The 15,701-nt window shown below is 43.6% G+C and overlaps 2 protein-coding genes across 4 annotated transcripts in view; one reads left to right on the forward strand and one right to left on the reverse strand.

Moving 5' to 3' along the window:
- PPHLN1 (periphilin 1) overlaps window positions 1-4,081 on the forward strand; it is a 246,928-nt gene extending 242,847 nt beyond the window's left edge. Inside the window, exon 14 of one of the 2 annotated variants that reach the window (XR_006219897.1) lies at window positions 3,295-4,081. The gene's annotated coding sequence lies outside the window, so the exon portion shown is untranslated. Of the gene's footprint in view, window positions 1-1,366; window positions 1,512-3,294 lie in introns of those variants that run through there. The other variant, XR_006219900.1, reaches the window with a different exon arrangement.
- Window positions 1-15,701, reverse strand: part of PRICKLE1 (prickle planar cell polarity protein 1) — a 114,094-nt gene that overhangs the window by 14,484 nt on the left and 83,909 nt on the right. The window contains exon 1 of one of the 2 annotated variants that reach the window (XM_015541399.2): window positions 9,076-9,148. The exons of the other annotated variant lie outside the window; for it this stretch is intronic. The gene's annotated coding sequence lies outside the window, so the exon portion shown is untranslated. Of the gene's footprint in view, window positions 1-9,075; window positions 9,149-15,701 lie in introns of those variants that run through there. 2 annotated transcript variants of the gene reach the window in all.

Genomic DNA, 15,701 nt, shown 5'->3' on the forward strand with positions numbered 1-15,701 from the left:
AGAGGGAAGGGCTGCAAAGGTGTTAACACAGGGGTCTCTTGCTCTACAGCCCAGGAACTTTGTTATAGGCGTTTAAGTTCCTTGTTAAGTTTCTTTTGATTCTTAAACATCATCCCTCATCCCGAGGCACTAAGAAAAAAAGATACAAGACTTTTCAGAATCGATGCAGCTTGTTTTATACCTGCCCCTTTCCTTCTCCCTCCACCAAAAAAAACAAAAAAACAAAAAAAAAAAAAAACAACAACATAATTAGCCTGACCCCAATTTAAAGAAAACAAGGCTCAGGAAGTTCAATCACTCACCTAAGGTTACACAGCTGAAAGCCAGAGAGTACAGTCACACTACGTGCCTGACTCATCAGACTTCCAAAAATTGTTCTGCCTTAAAAAATTCTCTCTCTTGCTAAAACAAGTAGGAAAGGCAGTGAACCCTAAGCACACTCCTGCCTGAGAGGAAGTCCTTTCTCAGCCACTATGTCAAACCCAACTCTACAGTATCAGAAAGTTACCTCTCACAACCCAATTATTAAAACGTACGGTTTTTCTTTTATAAATCAAAGGACATAAATTAAAAATGCAACAGTTAACAAGCGGAAGGCCAAACATCCAAGGGCTACAAATCGTTGTTAGAAGAAGGAGCGACGCCATACAGTAGGCAGATATTATTTCAACTATTAATTTAACTTTTCCTTCACCCTGAACAAAAAGTATAGATGAACTCATTTCCTCCACTATCACTGGGAGGTTACGACCTTTTAAACAAGTCGTCATTTCACACAGGTGCAATTCATTCCCATCTTGACTTAAGAAAGGCTCTCTAAACAGGCACATTCCTCTTAGCCCTCCGTAAAAAAAGGATGTGTTAATGAAAGTCAGAAAATTTCTTGGATCTAGTCTTTCCCTTTTGTTTTGGAAAAAGCAACTCCCACATGTCAAAGGAAGAGAACTAGAGGTTAAGAATTTAATTAGTAACTCAAAAATCCCCACCAGGAGAACGGGGGCAGGGGGGCTGGGAACCTTCAATGCAATTATAACCTGAATAGTGAAATATATATATTTGGCCCTTCCCAAATCTGGCTGAGGAAGGAGACACTAAGGTACCTGCACTGCAGAAACTTACAAAAAACAAATATTAACAAGAACCTATTAAATATTAATATATTATAAAACAAGAGAAAACACAAATTTAAGACAAACCATGGATTTTCCAAGCTAGCACAAAGACGCAGACTACCAAAGATCTGGATTACTTTTACAGCTATATTCCTAGATTAGCCTTTTGCAAAAAATGTATAGTAAATTGCCATCCCAATCAAGGTAAATCAACTTTAGCACTAAATGACATAATCCACCTCCTCCCAATCTAGATGGGAGGCCACGCCTTGAACTACAACTCCCATATATTCGTCCCAGCCTCTCTACACACTACACTGAGGACTGTCGACCATCAACAATGTGAAGGGTCCAAGTGAAGGGACACGAGCAACAAAGTCCTAGTTATCACAGGCAAGGCTTTCAGTTTTATGTATTGGTATTCTGACAGCTAACTGATTCCTGGTGGGATTAGTGTTATGACATTTAATTATCATATGGAGCAACCCAATGAGGGCGGGTCTCAATTCACAGGGGGTAAGACAGAGCCTCAGAACGAACTGTCACAGGACAACTGTCCAAAGGCACAGTGAATTAGAACTTGGCCTGTGATCTTAAACCTCTAACCCCACACTGCCTCCTAGAGGTGGAACCTGACTGAGCCGGTTCCCCTTTGCTGTGGCCAGTCCGTACCGCTACTGCATCAGTCACAACAAATGACTGAATGTAGGGAGACAGTCCACTTTGCCCAGAAAAGGCACTTCAAGGAAAGCACACAGTCAAAAAGGATTATAAAAATTCACCAGCCTCATGAGCTGTGGGTTCAGAGTTTATTCTCCGGAGAGAGCCTCTTTTTGCTTTCTATCAGAAGATAATAAAATGACAAAACATTACATGCATTGGGAAGGTCTCAGAGCTGACAAAAAAATTAAAATAATAAAAGTTACATAGCATGACCTTTACTTGATAACACAAAAATCTGAATATGGATTTTTCTCTTTTAAAAAATTACTTGTGTCAGTAGACCCTTATATTCTTAAGTATATCATTTTCTCAAACTGTCATATGAAAGCAGGTGACTGCTGATCATGGTTCTTGCATTATAAAATGTTAAAGTAATAAAAACGATAAATAAAGACATTTCACAGGGGCGCCTGGGTGGTTCAGTCGGTTAAGTATCCGACTCTTGATTTCGGATCAGAGCATGGTCTTAACGAATCCATGAGCTCAGGCCCCGCGTCAGGCTTTGCGCTGTCAGTGCAGAGCCTGCCTGGGATTCTTTCTTCCTCTCTGCCCCTCCTCTGCTCTCGCTCTCGCAAAATAAATAAACTTAAAAAAAAATACATGATCTCCCAAATACACTTTATGTAGGCATTTACATTTACTGTATTGTAAATGCTTGACAGCACAAAGAAAGAGGGGGACGTGGCCATTACTTATGCTCTGGGTCATGATGTAGGATCTTCCTAATAACATCTAAATGTGGTTCTGTCTCATCTGCCAAAATACCACCTTTTAGAACAAACACGAAACCATGTGTGAATTAGATCTGACAGAAAGATTTAATTAATTTCATTTCCAGGTATTGTCTCTAGGTTGATCATGTGAAATACAGACACAAATCAGGTCTACAAATGAGTTGAATTATAACAGGAATAGAACTATCCAAAGTTGGAATTATGATATAGAAAATTTTCAACATTTTTTTTTTTGAAGAACCACACTTAGATGGGCAAAAGTGGCCCTGTCCTTTATTAATTTTGTACTTAATTTTTGTAAAATTTTATTTTGATGTAATTTCAAGCTTCAGAAAAGTTGGAATAGCCCTTTGTAGCCTTTACCCAGACTCATCAAGTGTTTGCATTTTGCTTCATCTGGTTTATCACCATTCTCCTCCTCATGATCACAAACACATACACACACTTTTGTGGGAACCTTTCGGAAGTGCAGATTTTTAACATCCTCTTACCTAACCACAGCTAAGTTAAATATGGTATTATATTTTTTAAATGTTTATTAAAAAAAAAAACTATATGTGAGACACGGTGCTAGATACTGGAGATCAACAGAGTAAAAAGCCAGAATAACTTAGTATTCTGTGATTATTCTGAGGAAGGTTTATTGTACTGGTAGTGAAATGCTGTAACTGAATGAACTTAATCACATGTGAATGACAATTATGCATTAACTAATTCTGTGCTAGGTTTGCCCCTGTTAAGGAAATGGATCTGGAAGGGCCCCCGCCTCTCCAAAGTCTCTTCATAATTCCGGATGTCTCACAATGCAGGGAAAAAAGTAGAACAGTGTTCAGGAATGGGTTTGTTCAGGTTCCAGAGTTTGACCATCAAGGAAGCATGTAGAGGGAGCAACACCTTTAAGAGCTAACAGCACTGTCAAAGATGGCACTGAGGTCAAGCACAGAGAACAGATACTTGGATTAAATTACAGCAGGTAAGGAGTTATTTGCAGGTACTATTTTAAAGAGAGGACTAAAAGCGGACTAGAAAGAAGACTCAAGGAGACGAATGACAAAAAGAAGAAAAGGGAATGGACAAGGGAGACGAGAAGGAAGCCCAAGGTTGGGTAGAGAGAAATGAGATACTTTTTTCTTACGAAGACAAGGACTATCATGGGGATGCTCCAAGCCAGCCAAACAACAGAAGGTGGAAGAGTTTCATTTCCCTTCTTTCTCCTTTTCTCCTTTCTTCCTTCAAAATAGTTACTTCTCACCATTTAAAAAAAACTCAAAGACAAACAGTTCGCAGATGTAGGACTTCTCAATCATCATATAATTGTCAAGAGAACATCTGACCCAAGGGACAGAGCAATACGTAAGGGAATGGGATCTGGGCTTCAGCATTCAGTAAACCCAGCCCTGAACTCTTCAGACCTTTGGCAAACCACCAAACGTAATGGGGCCTTGTTCTTTATTGTAACTATTTTCCTTACAAAGATGGTCTAAGTAGGTGAAAGTTTTAAAGAAGAAAGGAATTATACGAATATAAAGAATTAAAATTACTATTGACTGTGTCAATTGGCATTGTTATTTCCACTCTGACTACACAGATTTTTCTTGAAACTGACCAGCAACTTCCAGAATAAGAACACGTTAATAGCCAAGACAAAGGATGACATGTGAATTTCATCTTCTTTTTGAGTTCTGGAGGTTCTGTAGCCTCCTGAAGGGCAAACAGTTTTGACAAACTATCAGCCACCATTCTTAAGTCCCTTGGGATCAACTTCTAACCAGTCCTCACAACAAAATCTCCAATACTAGCATGCCTGTGCATGCGCACAATGCATAATGGTCTACAGAGCATGGCAGGGTATTTCCAGGTGTCTTAGTAGAGCAACAATGGTGAGAACCCAATATATAACTGGCAGTAAGTTGGCCCTTATTCCCCCAATCAGAGTATGGTCTCATTCATCCAACAGTGATATAAGGAGGGGTTCCTTGTGAAATTTACTTTGGAGATTCATTTACTCCATCCATTCATTCATCTCTGTATTTAAGGGCCATTATTGAGTGGTTCTAGGAAATACCACAAAGAGGCAATTGACTTCATTCCATTAAAAGCTAGAACTTAAAAAAGAAAATGTATTTAACATGGCAAGAATATTTTCAAATTCCATTATACATTTCCTTGTTTTCTTGAGTGTGTGTGTGTAAATTATATGTGAGTTAGCCTTTGACTGATCATTTGTTTTCATTCTGAACAGAAAACGAACAATAGAAAGAACGCTGGCTTCAGGAATCTAATCTAGTCATTCAGCTGGATGTGACCCTGGAAACTAGTTCCTCAATTGGAACACAAGTTTAGGGCTACCTCACAGTGTAGAGCTGATGTGTGGAATTGCATGGCCCCAAGGCTTTAAGATGGTTGAAAAACTTCTTATAGGTTTTTCCCTCCCTGCACTCATGACAGATTCTGAATTCTTGCTACTTTAGTCTCTTATAAAGTAAGTAGCTTTTTTCCTTTGCCCACAACCAACAACCCCTAAATCTTTTTTAGTATTTTGCTTTCAATGTTCTGCAAATTAGGCAACTGTAATTTGAAAAAATTCATCTAGACGTATATAGAATCATTACGCTATGAACAAGGGCTTACACATTCCTTCTGGAAGTAATCACTGGTTAAATAAGATAATACACAAAATGTGAAGGTATTATGCAAATTAAAAGCAGCTCTATTATTTTGCTATGCTATTTTGGTCATTTGAGGATCATTTATTTTCTACTGCACTTACATGCTGCCTCCAGAATAGCTAAGGAGTACTATTTTGATCGACCTTTACATATACATAAACGAGCCTTTACTATTTTTCCCTAAAAAGTTTCATAAGTCAGCACAGTATATGAAGGTCCAGAGGCAGTGAAGAGTCGAGAGTTTTGCTGGAAGACAGAAGCAATAATAGATGGCAATGACAGCACTGAATGACGCTTTCAAGAATTAAAAAGATCAGGCAGCTGACTTTGTGTTTAACCCTAAAGGCAATGGGAAAAGACAAAAGGCATGTGAGCAGAGTACCACTGCTGGTCTTAAAGAAAATTAATACTACAGTGATGGTCAGGAAAGAGAACAGGAACCTGGGAGGGGCCTATTTGTCTACCGTTCCCAAGAGAGCCTAAACATGGTGGCTTGGGGAACCAATAGGAAGGGGGGGATCTGGGTCAAAGATAGTCTTAGGTGACTGAAAGATGATGTACTAAAACAGAAATACTACACTGGCAAGTCAGAGGGAATGAGGATTTGAGAGGGTTGGGGAGAAGGAGTTCAATCAGATACATATTGAGGTTATAACTGTACATCAGTTCTGGTATGGTTCCTATTATTAATCATTTTTTGGACTAAGTCACCAAATCAAATCAAAATCATGCAAATGGAAAACAGAATAATTTTCAGTCCCTGCCATTGAATACGAAATCTAAGGTCATACCCCTAATTTACAAACACTTCTCCCAATCAAATTCCACTCTAGTTCCTATGTGAAGATTACCATGGCATTGCAGGGTCCCTACGAAAAGGTATTTCTTGTGTGAACATCCCCAGGGAAGTTAGAAATCCTTTGATCACCAAAACCCAGAACAGATACTGATTTGTGAACTCAGTTGGGCTAACATTCCCTAGGTGTCCCCTGCTGCTAAGTGTCATCCTGAGGGCCACAAACTGCTTAACAACTTCTTTGTTAAACTGCTTGTTAACAAGGCCTTAGCACATAAAAGATGCAGATCACACATAACCACTCAAGAGCTACTCTAACTCTTCGGGCTAAATATGCAGGTGGATTAAATTTAACTACAGACTAATTTGGTAGTACAAAAACCCGTAACACTTCTGTTCCTTTCAACACACAAAATACACAACCCTGTGGATATAGGTATCCCCTTGTTTATGGAGACTTTTAAAAAGCCAGAAAGACCTGTAGCCACCATAGGTATCAAAACTATGATAACCAAAGTTTGAATTTCATAGTAGAGATCCTAAACTGTTATCTCTTTAAAGTTTTCACACACACAGAGTACGCAATGCTTATTGTCTGCTAAAGACAAAAGTTCAGGGCCCAATTCACTTTTATTTCTGTTGAAACGAACTGTTGAGATAACTGTAAAATAAAAACATAATGAAGGTATCCAACGGCACTGCTTCATCAAACATCAGTAAAAGAACTTCATACCAGCAATTAGTGGCATTAAGCCATGTGCCCTTTGGCATTTTCTGTATTTTCCAGGTAGACCTCCCTCCAACTTGTACATTTTCCAACAGCTGAGTGGCCTGTCATGTACCATCCAATTGCCAAGAAGCTATCCATTTTTCCAAGAGGAAATGTGGAACGCTGTGGGGTTTCAAAGCATTCTAATTTCATGCACAAATACATTCCACGACAGTAAGACAGACTGCCTAACAAAAGGAGGAAACATGATGACAAAGCATGGTCCTTTGCCAGAGCGACGCTTCTGGGGTCAGATTTTTTGGCTGTAAACCGGTATATACAGACAAAATCCAAAACGCATGCTGGGGTGTGCCGCGGACCACGCAAGGCACGGCTCTAATGGACTAGTTAATTTCCATAATGGGGGACGCAGATATTTTTCGCAAATCGTGTTCCAGTCAGTCTCCTATTGATTTTTTGAATTTCTATTTTCAACGGCGGCCCAAGGAAACGGCAGCCAGACTTGACTCCAATGTACACACAGACTCAGGTTTCACCCCGTCACCTGTTGGCTCCTGAACAACACTCCTCTTTGTGAAACTTACAGCACTCATTTGAAACAAGTTTCCAGAGAAAACACTTCAAGAAAGTGTTTGAGAAGTCACAAGACTCGAGTTGTAAAAACAAATTCCACACATAGCCTGGTTTATACTGACATAGATTAATGTGAAAACCTGAGTTTTTTAAGAAGGGGTTCGGGAGGAGAGCCGGAGGGAAAGGATGTCACCCTTCTTCGGGAAAATTCAGCAGGCTAATTCTGGATAGGGCTGCGAGTGATGGCTGTGGGGGTTCCGCTGGGTCAACCCAGGCCCGCACCGGGAAGAGACAGCTTACAGCAGGCGTCGGCGCCCCGCAAGCCCTACCCTCCGCGCGGCCGTGGCTGCTCGGGCCGCAAGGGGGCGCCCCGAGCCGCGGGTGGGACGCGGCCCTCTCCCCCACCACCCGGCCCCTTCCCCGCCTCCCCGCTACTGCGCCCAGAGGCCGAGCCCCAGACCCAGCGGCAGCGAGCGAGCCCGTCCTGGGCGCCGACGCCAGGCCCGCAGAGAACAGCTCCCCTTTCCCCAGGGGCCACAACAGTAGCCTGCGAACCCCCTGACCCACCTCCAGCGGAAAGTCTCGCGGCGCCTCTGCGCAGCGTCCCCTCCAAGGAAGAGCACTCGCCCCGCGCTTTGACGGCGATACCGAGTGGCCGCCGGTCCCGGATTCTACCCCCAACTTCCGACAAGAAGCCCCCTCTCGGCGGGCGCACGGTGACGCGCGCACCCCCGCGGCCCTCGGCGTTCAAGTCCCCGCTGCCCGGCTGCCATCGAGCCCCGGGGCCAGACCGCGGCTCCCCACCTGCAAACGCGGGGTGGAACGCGGCCTGCGGCTCCTCCCGGCACCCGCCGCGGCCCGCGGATCCGCGGAGCCTCTCGGCGCGCCCTAGGCGCCCACCGCTCCGCGTCCTGCCGAAGCTGGCGGCCCGGCGCAGGGAGGTTCCCGAAGGAAAACGGGGCTGAGTGCCCTCCAGGAGGTCACCCTCGTCCACCCGTTTCCGGAGGAGACCTTAGCAGGGCGGGGACGGAGGGGCGGGGGCGGCGAGCGCAGGGCCCCGGTTAAACCGCGGCGGGCCGCGCCCCCTGTCGCGGCTCGGCACCGGCCCTGACCGGCTGGGTAGGGGGTCGCTGCCGCCCCCGCTCCTCCTTAACGCACCCCTGGCCCCTGGGGCTGTCCCCAGCGAGCCCCCTTTCGGTGCAAGGCGGCGATCCTCACCGGCTGCAGCTCCCTAACCAGCCGCGGTGGGGGGAGGGCGGCAAAAAGGTCCCTTAGCTCCCCGGAGACCCTCTGTCCCCGCCAGCGTCGCCGACTCTGCTCCCCCGTGTCTGAGTCGCCTCGTCCAGGCCACCGCATCCCCCACCCCCCAGCTCTGCGTTCCTCCAGAATCCTCCACCCGAGAGAGAAAAATCCCGGTGTCCGCTCTGCGCCCGCGGCCGGCGAGCTTCAAAAGTAACCAGAGCCCGCATTTAAAAAAGTAACCATTTCGCTTCCTGCTGGTCCCACCCTCCTAAGGAGCGCCGCAGGCCGGCCTCCCGGCTCGCAATCGCAGCCCTACTGGGCTCCGGGCTACCGTCCGCAGGAGGCGCCTGCCCAGCCTGGTCTCGCGGCCGCCAGCTTTCCAGGAACTGTCACTGTTGACCGTGCCCCTGGCAGGTCTCCACGAGGTCCTGCGCGCACATTATTCCTCGAAAAGTTACCCACCCACTTGGCCAGCCTCGCGGCTGGAGCCCCTTACCTCCGTCCGCCCGCTCCATTCCCAGGAGCCCTAGTGAGAGGAGCAGCTGAGATGCAAATACCCCGGGACGCTTATGTAAACTTCCCCCTCCCGCAGGTGCACGCGCGGGCCACAAAACGCTAGGAGAATTATGCAAGGCCACCTCTTAAAGAAATCATCTCCACTCAGCCCCATAAACATGATGTCAGCAAATGGCACGTTTAACCAAGTTCTCACTTGGAAGGACTCATTAACATGAGAATTCTCTTCTTCGGACTTTTCCTGCATTTCGCAGTGATTCCTACTGCTTAGCGCAGGAGATTTATTTTTATCGGTAAATAACAGCAAAAGAAATGGTGCCAGGTCTTGGGATATACTTAAGTACATAAGAGTTTTTACAAACAGGTTAAGTGAATATCATTATTCAAACACAAGAAGGTGCCTCACACTTAAAAGACCAATCTTGTTTCTGAGCTATTTCTAGATACACTGAAAGAAAGTGAAGTTTGGCATTAATTGTCTACAGAAAGGACCAAAAGAAGCAAAAACAGTGCCTCAAAGCAAGTCAAAAAAAGAAATGATAGATTAGTATAATCAGCACCTGAGGTATGGATGTCTTCTGAACTACAAGTTTTAATATCTACAATAGTCTTATCACAAGGTGATAAAATCCCAAGGGAGGGAGAGAGAGAAAGATGCATTATTTAAATACTTAAGAGTTGTGTCAGTTTATAAAGTGCTGTTAAATAAAAGCAACTTAAAATGGTCACTGGTTCCTTAGGTATCCTACCTTTTTATTAAGATTAAAAAAAAAGAATCCTTGAACCACCAGGATTCCTCGGGAGAGTGATTTGTAACATATATGTTTCTACAGTATTATTCAATTGAACAATAGTCCATTGTAACTGTGATTTAAAAATACACAAACAAGTTGCCATAAATAGAGCAGCCAACAACTCCGTAGCCAGTTTCTGTTATCTCTGCCTTAAAGCATGGCAGCTGCCGAGAAGCTCCCTTTTTAAGTTATTGCTTTAAAGTGGCAGAGACAAAAAATTTGTGGCTCTGTTGGTAGAGTAATTTGGAAATACCGCTTCAAACAACAGGATTTGTGATTCAAATAGACTTTTTCGGCCAATTCAGGGTCTAGTTTTGAAGGCTGTTTCTCAACAGGTGTGATACAGAGCTCCTCTGGCCCTCAGGTTGTGTGGGGGTTTGCGGAGGGTGGATGGAGGACTTCCAAAGTTACCACTTTCCTCCCTGGACCTGTGAAATTAGCCGTGAAGACCTAGGGCAGATTTCCTTTTTCCTATTTCATTCTGTTTGGGCTTCCTCAGGGACATCATCAACTGACAGCATCTATAGGACAAAAGTGCAGTCAGTCATAGACTTAAATGAAATCCTAAACTATCATATCATTATGATAAAGGAAGTATCAGCAGACCAATGCTTTAAGCCAGGTGGATCCTTTTTGAAACAGCTTTTAATTTGTTTAATGTTCATTCACTTTTGAGAGAGGGCGGGGGAGAGAGAGAGAGAGAAAGGTGTGAGCGGGGGAAGGGCAGAGAGAGGGAGACGGAATTCGAAGCAGGCTCCAGGGTCCGAGTCGTCAGCACAGAGCCCAACGCGGCACTCGAACCCACAGACCGCAAGATCATGATCGGTCGCACAACCGACTGAGCCACCCAGACGCCCCGGAAACAGCTTTCAAAGGGCAGCTACACATCAGCCAAGGCCACAAACCGATAGCAACACTTATCAGTATTAAATGTCAGCCATTGTTAAGTGTGCTTCCTCTAAGGCCGTTATTTGTAAATACCGTTTGTTACAATTTCAGCAGGTACTGTCAGCTTTATTGCCTATTGTCAGTGTTTTTAGTGCTGAAGCACTTTGGAGAGAGTTAAAAGCTTTTACTAATGTTCCAACTGAATGCAACAGACTTTGGTCTGGTCTGAAAGGCATTGTTATCGGCAAGGGTGAACTTATGCAGGATGGGAAGCAAGGCCCCCAACCAGCACCCTTTTGTTTCAGCCAGGTGGAATATTCATTGCTTGCAGATCACACTTGAGGGGAGGCTGAGAAAGGAAGCCCAGAAATTCACAGGACTTGGTTCCCTCATCCCATCCTGGTCTCTGCTGTACTGTGACCTCCTGAAAGAGGCCTTCTCCAATGTTCCTAATCCCCCAAGTCATCCCTTCCTCTGGTTTGCACTATTCACATCATAGCTCTTAGCTCTGATTGACATTATTATATGCCTAGTTGTTCATGTTCGCTTTCTTTCTCTTCCCCTAGAAGGCGGGGACTTCCAGGATTCGCTACTGTATTCTCAGCACCTAGAATCACTCCTGGCACATAGCAGACAAGCTCAATAAACATGAGTTAAATGAACAAATGAGTTTTGGACATTCTTCTCAGGCCTTACAGATATACCATACCTGGACAAGTAACTCCGTCTCTAACCTAAAACCACACTGAACTACAGTGTCCTAATGGAAGAGACTATGATAGGAAAAAAAACAAAAACAAAAACAAAAAACAGAAAAATGCCAAAGGCAAAGAAATAAAGAGGCAGCACTCTGTGTGTCAAATGCCTGCCAACTCTACCGGGTCTGGAGGAAAGAGATAAAGGACAAAATATAAAGCAAACCTTGGTGCTATTTCTTGGTTCTCCTGGGATTTGTATATAGTGACCTTAAGGTCTTTTCTGTTCCTTGCCTCTGTTTTTTCATTTGTAAAACAGACCTGGGTTTTAGTTTGAACAGTAAGAGGTGCTCTTGGTCCCAGACATTTGGAAGAATTTGTAACTAAAGGTCAGAAATCTAGGAAGAGCCTATTTAAATGATTCAATTTCTTAATAGAGAAGAGAGACCAAGGGCTCTAATAGTCATCAAGTGACATCTCACTCAGTAAATCTGAGGGGCAGCTGGCATATGTAATGTTAAGTAGGGTGACAGCTTTAGTCTTACTGACAGCATGGTCTAGGACAGCAGTTCGGCTGTTCTGACTATGAAGAGATAGGTAACTAAAAGAATCTCAAGTAACACCTGTATGTAGGATGTAATTTCTAATTAAAATGACTTTTAAAATAATTTTTTTAATTGGAAAATCAGACAACAGAGTTGATGACAATCTATGGGATCCTACATCTTGTCCAGATTTTTTAAAAAATGAGATCATTTTTCAAAAAATAATCATAATAATTCATCATCCTTGTCACCACTGAATGTTTATGTAAAATTTTTTTTTCTTGTTAATTTTAAACATTTCTGTTGTACCTTAGATTGCACAGGTATACCTAGTGGGTTACTATATATTTGCGAATTCTAGTTACCATTAGCTGAGTCTCTAGAGCCTTCTTCCCCCTGGGAAGGGCCCCAAGGCAGATATCAGCTCTTCCTAGAGTTAACAGGCATTACCGTGTTTTATAATAGGTTACAGTTCCCCTAGGCCTCCAATTACTCTCTTCGCCCTTTGATTATATTTAAAGCAATGTGATTAGAGAGCACTGGTTCTTTAACATTTTCTACACCCAATCCCTCTTTAGATTTACTACTCCAACCCTCCCAGCTTCCTGTCCGTCCCCTCCCCCAACTCGTACCTCCTTTGAGACGATGTGACTCCTCCATCCAAGTACCCTGATGTGCTGGGCTCTCAGGAGACTGAAATGTCTCTTCTCTGTCAATTTTACTCGCTCTGTCACACTGGGATAAATCACTTCTCTAAGGTATTCGGGTTTTTTTTCATTTCTAAAAATGCTAGTGTTTGGGGCTAGGTCAATGGTTAGAACTTTGGAAGAGGGAACACAATCCATTTTTCAACTAAAATAGGAACCTCAGTATACAAACAGAGGCAAGGGAAAGTGTTCCGTTGAAGCTCAGGGTTGGTTTCTCCCCAAACCCCTCCCACAAATACCTACCCCTCTCCCGCCCCCCCCCCCCCCCCGCTCCCCCCAGCAAGGGCTTCCAGGTCAGCCCTCAGGCTCCCTCACCTCAAACTAGATGCTCCTGGAGCCTCCACCAGTTCTAGTATTTTCTGAGTCTCTTAAAAACTCAATAATAGCTAGTTAGGACACTAACGCCAGATAGGTGTTTCCAGCTGTGATGTCTGGAGTCCACAGCCCAGGCTGGGAGGGAGAACAGGGCATCATCAGATCCTTTCATTTCACTCGTGCTCTGGCTTACAACTTGCAGTAAAAACGGGGCAGCTATCTTTGCCCACCCCCTCTCCCACCTTTTCTGAAATGCCCCTTCCCCACACCCAGGAAATGTGTGTTAGTTTTCATGGACAGATAATTAAACTAGTATTCAAGCACCTTGGCTTTAAGTTCTTCAACTTTCTCGACTCCTGTAGATCTGTGGTTTAATACAAACATTCCTCAGACTTCACTACCAACATGTTAAGGAATGAAGAATTAATTTTCCGATAAATACTGACAGATCTATAACATAAAGATATCAAAGACATAAAGACACATTATGTAGTATGATCGCATTGTTATAGGCTAGTATATGCACAGCAAAACTATTTAGAGGACTATAAATACCAAAACCATAAATACCAAACCATTAATATGGTTTCTAAGGGAAGGCAAATTATAGGAAACTGTATCAGTTTTTAATTTACATTTGTAAAATAAATGTATTTTCATACTATTTATAACGTTTTTCTTTTTATGAGGATCAAATAAAACTTTTACAGGTTAAGAAACAATAAAGAGAAGATACTACAGTATTACCATAAGGAAGAAAATCTCTGAAGCCGAAAGTGGTGCTCCTGATTTAATTATTAGTTGATATGGGAAAAGACATGAACACATAATTCCCCTCCTGTATCTTCCTGTCAGTCACAAACTTTAATAGTGAGATCCCTGCTGCATTTATTGACAATACTTTGGGAAGGGGCTGCAACAGTCCTACCTTCCCAAGGACTCACAAGTATTGGCTCAGGAGCTGCCCCAACTGAGGCCTCCTGCATCCATCCGCTGAGTCACTGATCTATTCTTCGGTTGACTCAAAAGATATCTCTTGAAGGGCCATACTGTCACACCGAGATCCTCCCTCCCCTTGAGTTAAGGATTTCCTATTCTAAACTTCATATTCTCTTTGTATCTTGATTTACTTCAAAAAGAAGGCACAGGAAAATACACAAGATGAGGGGGGCAAAGAGTTTCATTTTTTGAAACATGCAACACTGTGATTACACTACTGTAGAGGGGTGGTTAAAATTCTAATAAAGGAATAAGAGGAAATGCTGATCAATCCATTCTGGAAGATCAAGGAAGTGTGGAGGTGGGGGAAGCTTCGATCCAGGCCTTTAGGGATTAGGAGTTGATCAGGGTAATTACTGGAGTGGAGTTGGGGTAGGGAACAGGGCCCCTCGGCCAGGTTGAGCCAATCAAAGCCTGAGGACCAAGGGAGGGAGCAGCTCCTGGTAAGCCCATGGTAATGTGATAGGAGGACTGGAAGGTAGGAGGGAGGGGCTGGAGACTGTGCCCAAAGGAAAGCAGCCCTTTAAGCTACTCTAGGGGCAATGGGAGCCACAGAAGTTCAAGCAAAGAGGTACGTGATTTGTATCTATGCCCTAATTAGAGGGAGGGCAGAAAGAGCAGTGCAGGGAAGCTAGATGGGAAGAGCTTAGGAGCTGCCTCAGCAGTCAAGGGCAGAGAAAACCAGACCATGTGTCTGAGGGTGAAGGAACTGGACTCTGTGGCGGCCCGTTGTGTATGGTGGGGGTTAGGGAGGCAGATGGGGTGCGGACATTCCTAAATGAATCCACATTCCCACAGTTTACTTGAAACAGAACCGACAGTTTAGCCTTGATGTGAACTCTAACTTGAAATAGCAAATACTTTTCACTGCCCATGGGAGACAAACTCAAGGTGACCTGACGGATTTACATTTTTTTATTTTAAGTAATCTCCACATCCAACGTGGGGCTCAAACTCATGACCCAGAGATCAAGAGCCACACTTTCTACCCAATAAGCCATCCCGACGATGCCCAGGATTTACATTTCTAAGCTCAAACTTTATCTCCCTGTTGATATTCACCTTTAAAACACAGCATTTACATCCCCTAGTGTTAAAGAGCTCAGAGTCCATCACTGTGAAAGAAACAGGCACATGATTTTCAGGTTGGAAGATAATCTATGTAGAAGAAATACCCAACTCCTACTACAAAGGTCAAAATGGCATTGAAAATGACACTGGTATGTTAAGTGGGGGGGTCTACAATCTCGCAGTTCATGTTTTATACAAAACATCTAAATAATAGATACTGCTTTGTCTTAAATTTTAAAATTATGGAGCATTTGCTGCTTTATTTCATGAACTATATATGCAAAGCTATTTTGCAAACCTATGTATTTTCTCACGCTATTTAAACTCTCCACCAACTAAAATGGTTGATTTTCCTCAAGGGAGAATCTGGACCAACAAAGGCATGCCAGCTTTTAACACTGTTACTGTGTGCTGAATTAATCAAGGTGTTCTTAGAGAGGTGTCAGCAAAGAATTGTTTCAAGCAGCCAGAAGCCTCTTGCCAAAAAGAAAAAGGTCAGCAAAGTTTTCCATAACATTTCTTTATCTTATCTGAGATCCCAAGTCCCTTTCTGCAACCGTGGGAATTTAAGCGAGGTGATTTTGTAGTGGAG

This window comes from Panthera tigris, chromosome B4 (genome assembly GCF_018350195.1).
Source record: "Panthera tigris isolate Pti1 chromosome B4, P.tigris_Pti1_mat1.1, whole genome shotgun sequence".
Classification (NCBI taxonomy): Eukaryota; Metazoa; Chordata; class Mammalia; order Carnivora; family Felidae; genus Panthera; species Panthera tigris.